The sequence below is a fragment of the Terrapene carolina genome, unplaced genomic scaffold (assembly GCF_002925995.2).
Source record: "Terrapene carolina triunguis isolate 2854851 unplaced genomic scaffold, T_m_triunguis-2.0 Scaffold620, whole genome shotgun sequence".
In the NCBI taxonomy this organism is placed as follows: Eukaryota; Metazoa; Chordata; order Testudines; family Emydidae; genus Terrapene; species Terrapene triunguis.
The window spans coordinates 328,465-336,571 of NW_020664971.1; the positions used below are offsets into that span (position 1 = coordinate 328,465).

The 8,107-nt window shown below is 51.6% G+C and overlaps 1 pseudogene; it reads right to left on the reverse strand.

Moving 5' to 3' along the window:
- Positions 1-4,075: 4,075 nt before the first annotated feature.
- Positions 4,076-8,107, reverse strand: part of LOC112113153 — a 46,817-nt pseudogene continuing 42,785 nt past the window's right edge.

Below are 8,107 nucleotides of genomic sequence, written 5' to 3' on the forward strand. Positions count from 1 at the left end.
TATGGGGTCCTGGGTTTACCCTATTTGTGAAATCAGACCCTAGAGCCTGCTATTGGTTTGGGTGCCTGACCTCTAGGGGCAGGCACCAGTTGCTAAGATCCCAGCACCCACTGGCCCTAGGAGAGTTGGGGTGTCAGAGTCCCTGAGGAGGGAGGAATAGGGGTTCCATCATCCTCGGGGTTAGGGGCTACAATTATGTTTTAGAGGTTCCTGTCAGCCCATCAGTTTTAAGGTGGATTGTTAAAGTTATTCTATGAATAACACAATATGTTTATATATACATATATGGAGATATACCTATGTCATAGAGCTGAAAGGGACCCTGAAAGGTCATCGAGTCCAGCCCCCTGCCTTCGCTAGCAGGACCAAGTACTGATTTTGCCCCAGATCCCTAAGTGGCCCCCTCAAAGATTGAACTCACAACCCTGGGTTTAGCAGGCCAATGCTCAAACCACTGAGCTATCCCTTTCCCAGCAGGGCTGGCTCTAGGTTTTTTGCCGCCACAAGCAAAAAAATTTTTGGCTGCCCCTCCCTCCAGCCCTGGGCTCTCACCCCCCCCCACCCTCCGCCGCCCCCGCCCTGGGCTCTCTCCCCCCCCCCCCCCCGGACCCGCATCCCCGGCCGCCCCAGCCCTGGGCTCTCTCTTCCCCCCTCACCCGCACCCCCTGCCGCCCCAGCGCTTGGCTCCCCCCCACCAGTGCTGACTCCGCCCACTCCCCCCTCACCTCCAGCCAGTCCGGCGCTGGCAGGGTCGGGGTAAGCAGCGGGGCTCCCGGGCCGCGCCTCAGCCCAGGGTCCCTCCAGCCAGGGCTCCCACTTCCAGGACTGGCCAAGAGCCGGGAGGGCAGAGCCGGGGGACCGCCCCGGCAGGGGGCTGAGGAGCCAGGTAGCCCCAGAGGGAGTGGAGCCCCAGAGAGCGGGATGTGAGCCTCGCACGGCAGCGCTCCGCCCTCTATGGCCCCACTGCTGCTGCTTCTGGCCGCCCTGCTGTAGCCCCGGGCGGCTCAGGCCGCTTTGCCCAGCCCCGGCTGCGGCGCTGGGGGACGGCCGCCCTGCGGCACCTGCAGGCAGCTCCATGTGCCCCGCGGGGTGGCCCCCAGCCCAAGTGTCCCCTGTTCGGAGCCTGCCAGGCCCAGCCACAAGGTGCGGTGCTGCTACGCCGCGGCACGAACTGCAGCGGTCCCAGGGCGCCCCCTGCGCACGACGCACTGTTGCCAGGGCCCCAGCTCTAAGCTTTTGCTGCCAGAAACAAACAAAAAACAAAAGGCCAGAATGCCCCCCTTGAAAATGTGCCGCCCCAAGCACGTGCTTGGTTTGCTGGTGCCTAGAGCCGGCCCTGTTTCCCAGTGCCCTCCCCCTGGTCCCGCCACCATCAAAACAGTTCGAGGCACTGCCCAACACAGTGCAAACAAATACAATACAAGCAGGATGTGTTCTACCCTCGTAAATAACAGACAGAGAAAATCACAGTGCCAAAGGAAAGGGAAGGTGTTAAATAAAGAGCTCTAGGGCTTTTTTAAACCTCTGTGGGGGGGAGCTTGGAGCTGTTTTAGGGTTGCAAACCCTCCAGGATCGGCCTGGAGTCTCCTGGAATCGGCATCGGTTTCCTGGTGACTATTGAAAACAATCCAGGAGATTTTAATAGGATATTTTAAGAAAATGACATTATGTCATGTTGTGGGGGGGGGGAAGAGAGAATCTCCCAGAATAGCTTCAGTCAGAGTTGGCAACCCTAAGCTGTCTCTGAGCTGGGGAGGATGAAATGAGATGAATTTAAGGGAGGAGCAAGATCCCCACTGGCAGGCGCACTGCAGCAGAAGTGCGATTACTCGTCAGGTACAAAGGTGAAATCGTATCCTGCTGGGGCTGTGTGAGCACAGCCGTGTCAGCACAAGGTTGGGGGAGTGGGACCCACATGGATGGGGTCTCACCGTGGAGTTTATAGTGTTGGGTTTAACTATAGAATTCTCCATGGCCTGGGAGCTGGTTATCTATGTGAAAAGCAACAAAGGGTCCTGTGGCACCTTATAGACTAACAGATGTATTGGAGCATAAGCTTTCGTGGGTGAATACCCACTTCGTCAGACGCATGTCTATCAGGTGCCACAGGACTCTCTGTTGCTTTTTACAGATCCAGACTAACATGGCTACCCCTCTGATACTTGGTTATCTGTATGACGCTCTCCTCCCATGTGATCAGCAGAGACGCTCATGCTGGACCCTCCTTGGCTCAAACAGGAGAGCGCTTCTGGCAGGCTGTTGTCCATGGATGGGTCTTTGATTCTGGAACTTGTCACCTGTTGTGACCCAGGGGCCTCTTCATGCCAACTGGCAGAGGGATGCTTAAGAGTTACAGGGATCCCCTGGGTCTAGTATCTATATACTAGTTCACCAAAATACGTCATGTAAGGTCTCTTCTGAAAGCCTGTGTGTCTGTCATCATAATCATGTGAAACAAGTGTGGCTAATAGGGAGAGATGTCTATATATTGGAAATTACATTCTTAAAGCCTTGTCGTTAAAGGCAGATCACCCAGAGGTACATGCCTTAAGACAAAAGTGGGGGCCCGCAAGGATTTTAAAAATTAATACAAGCCTGGAGTGGCCAGTATTACACTCCCAAGGTTACAGCTTTTCTCTGACCTTGGCTTGGTAAACGCTGCCACCACCCAAAGGAAAAAAAAACACCCTTGGACCCAGGAAGGAGCACTTGGGAATTCCTCTGTGTGGGGTACCCTCAAGCCCTTTCACCCTACTCTGGGGAAGAGCTGAGAAAGAAAACAATTAAACAACATGTGCACAAACCTCTTAGGACACCAAAAATCCAATCCTGTTCTTAAAAAAGGTAAATTTTATTAAAAACAAAAAGGAAGAAAATACATCTGGAACTTAGGTTTTTGCTAGATGTTAAAAGAGCAATTCCAAAAATTAAGCACCCAAACTAGCTTTCTTGGAGGATTCAGCTTAAAGGTTACAAGCAAAAAAAGCATCTGAGGTTAGCACAGAGGAGAGTCACAAGCCAAAATAAAAAATAAACCTGATTGTGTCTAAACATTCCCTATCCAAATCATTTCTTCTAGGTATGGAAGATATGGGGGAGGTTTAGGTTGGATATTAGGAAAAACTTTTTTACTAGGAGGGTGGTGAAGCACTGGAATGGGTTACCTAGGGAGGTGGTGGAATCTCCTTCCTTGGAGGTTTTTAAGGTCAGGCTTGACAAAGCCCTGGCTGGGATGATTTAGTTGGGGGTTGGTCCTCCTTTGAGCAGGGAGTTGGACTAGATGACCTCCTGAGGTCCCTTCCAACCCTGATATTCTATGATTGTGATTCTAAGATGAATTTTCATACCTGGTTCAAGCCTTACACAGCATTGCTGCTCCATCCCTGCAGCCCAGAGAACAACAGACAAAAGGAAAGTTCCCCTCATTTTAAAAAGTTCTACCTTCCCATTGGCTCTTTTGGTCAGGTGCCCATTCCTTTTCTTTTACCTGTGGGCTTGTTAACCCTTTACAGGTAAAGCAAGCAGAGAACAGACCAAGAGGGATTTTACAACTAACTGGCTGGCTGGGTGTCCACAATTCATTGGGAAAGAAAGAATCACAGAGCAGCTCATCTTACTGCAGCACAAAGGACTATGGGATGCACCCCCAGAAGTCCTAGCATCACACATAGGTGAGCTCAACACCAGCAAGGACGCAGTAACTTGGGTCAGGCTGCTCACACCAGACGTAGGCCGACCTGGGTGCTCAAACCTGGTTGAGTCACCTGAGTTAACTCTGCAGTGAAGATATCTCCTGGGAGAGAGAGAGAGAGAGAGAGAGAGAATGAGAATCATAGAAGATTAGGGTTGGAAGAGACCTCAGGAGGTCATCTAGTCCAACCCCCTGCTCAAAGCAGGACCAGCCCCAACTAAATCATCCCAGCCAGGGCTTTGTCAAGCCGGGCCTTAAAAACCTCTAAGGAAGGAGATTCCACCACCTCCCTAGGTAACCCATTCCAGTGCTTCACCACCCTTCTAGAGAAATAGTTTTTCCTATCATGGACTCTCCAGCGGGGTTCAAGCCCCTGCTGGAGGATCAGCAGACCCGTTTAACAAGAATGAGGGTAGAGCGGCAGTCTCCAGCCACACAGACTCCACTCCACGAAGCATTCTTGCCTTTCCCATTGAACATGACATAATAACATTTGCTGTGCCACCAGCCTCCCTGATAATGTTCTGCACAATTCGTGGTACTGGATAGGTCCTGATCATAGTCATAGGTAGAAAACTTCATGTTGTCATGCATTCTGTCTTCCTTAGTGACTAAATCCTTTCCAGCTCCCGTGGACCTGCCCAGCCGCAAGGCATAGCCATGTGACTTGGTATCAACACTGAAGGTGTTATATTCAGCATAGTGAGTATTGTTGGATGCATCCTGTACTACAAAGCGGACTTTGTAGGCTCCCTGGATTGTGAGCAGAGAGTTGTATTAATTCCCCAGCCAATAATCACTTTGCACATCACCAAATCCATACTTGTAGTTTGCCCAGGAATCATTCCACTCAAGTTCTGTGTTGTAAGAATTTCTCTATACAACCGTCCAGACTTGTCCTTCGGTGTCCATGTTGCACCACACCATCAGCGGGGGAGAGCCTTCTGCAGGGGTGAAAGTAACTTAGGGTATGTCTACACTACGAGAGTATTTTGATTTTACTTAAATTGAATTTGTGGAACCGATATTACAAAGTTGAACGTGTGTATCCACACTAAGGACAGTAATTCAACTTTGTGATGGGACAAGCGTCGACATTGGAAGCGGTGCACTGTGGGCAGCTATCCCACAGTTCCCGCAGTCCCCGCTGCCCATTGGAATTCTGGGTCGAGCCCCCAATGCCTGCTGGGGCAAAAAATGTGTCAAGGGTGGTTTTGGGTAACTGTCGTCATTCAACCGTCACTCCCGCCCTCCCTCCCTGAAAGTGCCGGCGGGCAATCAGTTCGCGCACTTTTCTGGTGAGTGACAGCGCGGACGCCACAGCACTGCGAGCATGGAGCCCGCTGCGATCATCGCTGCAGTTATGGCCGTTATCAACACCTCGCACCTTATCATCCACCTTTTTCAGAGGCAGATGCTGAGAAATCGGGTGAGGAGGCTACGGCAGCGCGGTGAGGACATTAAGTCTGAGAGGGGCACAGACCTCTCACAAAGCACGGGACCCCGTGCCGTGAACATCATGGTGGCAATGGGTCATGTTGATGCTGTGGAATGGTGATTCTGGGCCCGGGAAACAAGCACGGACTGGTGGGACCGCATAGTGCTGCAGGTCTGGGATGAATCCCAGTGGCTGCGAAACTTTCGGAGGCGTAAGGGAACTTTCCTGGAACTTTGTGAGTTGCTGTCCCCTGCCCTGAAGCGCAAGGACACCCGGATGCAAGCAGCCCTGACTGTCCAGAAGTGAGTGGCCATAGCCCTCTGGAAGCTTGCAATGCCAGACAGCTACTGGTCAGTCGCAAACCACTTTGGAGTGGGCAAATCTACCGTGGGGGTTGCTGTGATGCAAGTAGCCAACGCAATCGTTGAGCTACTGCTCTCAAAGGTAGTGACCCTGGGAAACGTGCAGGTCATCATAGATGGCTTCGCTGCAATGGGATTCCCAAACTGCGTGGGGCTATAGATGGAACTCACATCCCTATCCTGGGACCGGACCACCAGGCCAGCCAGTACATTAACAGAAAGGGCTACTTTTCAATGGTGCTGCAAGCACTGGTGGACCATAGGGCATGTTTTACCAACATCAACGTCAGATGGCCGGGCAAGGTTCATGACGCTTGTGTTTTCAGGAACTCTGGTCTGTTTAGACGGCTGCAGGAAGGTATTTACTTCCCGGACCACAAGATAACTGTTGGGGATGTGGAGATACCTATAGTGATCCTTGGGGACCCAGCCTACCCGCTAATGCCCTGGCTCATGAAGCCCTATACAGGCGCCCTGGACAGTGAAAAAGAACTCTTCAGCTACCAGCTGAGCAAGTGCAGAATGGTAGTGGAGTGTGCTTTTGGACTTCTCAAGGGGAGATAGAGAAGCTTACTGACTCGCTGTGATCTCAGCGAAACCAATATCCCCATTGTTATTGCAGCTTGCTGTGTGCTCCACAATCTCTGTGAGTGCAAGGGGGAAGACCTTTATGGCGGGGTGGGAGGTTGAGGCAAATAGCTTGGCTGCTGATTACGCCCAGCCAGACAGCTATGCAATTAGAAGAGCACAGCGGGATGCGCTGTGCATCCAGGAGGCTTTGAAAGCTAGGTTCCACAGTGAGCAGGGTAACCTGTGACTATTAAGTTTGTTTAAAGAGAAGATGAACCTTCCCCTGTTTCTTTACCCACTTAATGTTGACTATCCTCTCCAGTTACATACCCCCTTCACCCCGTTGCCCCCCTTCCAACACACCTTTAAAAATAAAATAATTGGAACTTTGTTCATTAACACCGTTTTCTTTATTAAGGGTTTTGTGGTAAAGGGTTGAAACTGGGATGCAGACTGTGGTAGGGAGCGGGTGTAGTGATGGAAAGGACGCTTCTAAACTTGAGGAATGACAGGCTCCTGCTCCTAGAGCGGTTCGCAGTGGTGGACGGGTTGTTTCAACGGAGCCTGCCACCCCTCCTTTTTGGGACTCTGTGTGTGGGGGCTATGTGACTTTGTGGTGGGGAGGACAGTTACAGATCCCCTGCTGCGTGGCTCTGTGATCCAGGCTAAGGACCGCTGCATAAGATCTAACTGCCCCCCCCCCCCCACACACACAAAGTCACATAGCCGCCCCCACCCCCCAAACATGAAAACCACCTCCCAGACTGACCAGGGTGCCTAGTGACTGCAATGTGTGTGTGACCTTCTGCTGAACCTGCCCCCATGTCTGTACCCTGGTAAAGGTGACTGTCCTCTCCAATTACAAACCCCCTTCAAACACACTCTCCTCTAAAAGAACATGACAGAAACAGTAATTAACAGAAAATTATTTTTTATTTGCAACTACACAGTTAGGGGATGAAACTGGGACGGGGGCTTAGGTGAGGCGGGAAGGAAAGGACTTATCAAATTTTGGGGAATGAGAGCCTTCTGGTACTCAAGCAGTCTGCAGGGGTGGAGTGACAGTTTTCACAGCCCCTGCCGCCCCTCCTTCTTGGGACTTTGTGGTGGGGGAGGGTGGTTAGAGATAGACTGCAGCAGGGCTCGGTCCTCCTGCCTCCGGTCCTGCAGAACATCCACAAGGTGCCGGAGCATGTCCATTTGCTCCCTCATTAGTCCAAGCAGCGTTTGAGTCGCCTGCTGGTCTTCCTGCCGCCACCTGTCCTCCCGTTCGCTGTGTGATTGCTGGTATTGTGACATGTTCTCCCTCCACTGGGTCTGCTGGGCCGCCTCGGCTCGGGAGCAGCCCATAAATTCTAAGAACATGTCGTCCTGTGTCCTTTTCTTTCTCTGCCTAATCTGCGCCAGCCTCTGGGAGGGGGATGCCGGAAGACAGTCACAGCTGTGGGATGGGAAAAAGGGAGTGAATTCCTCACAAAGATACATTTTTGTGAACAATGAACAGTCTCTCTCTGTGAACAAGACCATGCACAGCACCTATCACATGCACACTCCTAGACTTTAAGGTCAGAAGGGACCATTATGGTCATCTAGTCTGACCTCCCGCATGACCCACCCACTTTCCCTTAACTCAGCTGTTGAAGTCTCCAGATCGTGATTTAAAGACTTCAAGTCGCAGAGAATCCTCCAGCTTGCGACCCCTGGCCCATGCTGCGGAGGAAGGCGAAAAACCTCCAGGGCCTCTGCCAATCTACCCTGGAGGAAAATTCCTTCCCGACCCTAAATATGGTGATCAGTAGAACCCCGAGCATATAGGCAAGATTCTCCAGCCGGATCCTCATTTTACCAGCGATGGCACGTTATTGCCTAATTGACTAAAATCACGTTATCCCCTCAAACCATTGAAGGTCGAATTTTCGGCCTTTGCATTCAGTGCCTGGGGTCTTGCAGTGGAGATCAGACAAGCGGGGCAGGACAGTGGAATTTGGGTAGCAGGCTGACATGGTAAGCCATAGACTTTTGGCTGCTTAAAAAAAAAAAAAAACC